At 38.6% G+C, this 911-nt stretch overlaps 2 protein-coding genes across 3 annotated transcripts in view; both read right to left on the bottom strand.

Moving 5' to 3' along the window:
- Positions 1-911, bottom strand: part of LOC107558778 (nardilysin-like) — a 27,200-nt gene that overhangs the window by 7,631 nt on the left and 18,658 nt on the right. The gene's annotated exons all lie outside the window — the stretch shown is intronic.
- LOC107557375 (protein FAM163A-like) overlaps positions 1-911 on the bottom strand; it is a 16,221-nt gene that overhangs the window by 13,874 nt on the left and 1,436 nt on the right. The gene's annotated exons all lie outside the window — the stretch shown is intronic.

Here is a 911-nt window from a genome sequence, read left to right as displayed (position 1 = left end):
TTTATTGTGCATCATCTTTAGAAGAGGCTTCCTTCTGGGACGACCGATTTGATGCAGTGTGCGGCATATGGTCTGAGCACTGACATGCTGACCCCCCACCCCTTCAACCTCTGCAGCAATGCTGGCAGCACTCATACGTCTATTTCCCAAACACAACCTCTGGATATGACGCTGAGCACGTGCATTCAAGTTCTTTGGTCGACCATGGCGAGGCCTGTTCTGAGTGAAACCTGTCCTGTTAAACCGCTGTATGGTCTTGGCCACCGTGCTGCAGCTCAGTTTCAGGGTCTTGGCAATCTTCTTATAGCCTATGTCATCTTTATGTAGAGCAACAATAATTATTTTCAGATCCTCAGAGAGTTCTTTGCTATGAGGTGCCATGTTGAACTTCCAGTGACCAGTAAGAGAGAGTGAGAGCGATAACACCAAATTTAACACACCTGCTCCCCATTCACACCTGAGACCTTGTAACACTAATGAGTCACATGACATTGGGCCCAATTTGGACATTTTCACTTAGGGGTGTACTCACTTTTGTGGCCAGCAGTTTAGATATTAATGGCTGTGTGTTTAGTTATTTTGAGGGGACAGCAAATTTACACTGTTATGCAAGCTGTATACTCACTACTTTACATTGTAGCAAAGTGTCATTTCTTCAGTGTTGTCACATGAAAAGATATAATAAAATATTTACAAAAAATGTGAGGGGTGTACTCACTTCTGTGAGATACTGTATATGAAAACAAAGATAAATAAATAAACAAATCAAATCAAATCAAATTGAAATACCTTAATCCAGGATCATTTAACCATTTTAAATGAATATAGCTTTTTGCAAAGAAATTTTAAAAGCTAAATATCTTAATCCGGAATAATTTAACTACTTTATATAATTTTTTTTTATATAAATT

Source organism: Sinocyclocheilus grahami, unplaced genomic scaffold (assembly GCF_001515645.1).
Source record: "Sinocyclocheilus grahami isolate Dianchi unplaced genomic scaffold, SAMN03320097.WGS_v1.1 scaffold21.1, whole genome shotgun sequence".
In the NCBI taxonomy this organism is placed as follows: Eukaryota; Metazoa; Chordata; class Actinopteri; order Cypriniformes; family Cyprinidae; genus Sinocyclocheilus; species Sinocyclocheilus grahami.
This window is presented reverse-complemented; position numbering and strand designations above follow the sequence as displayed.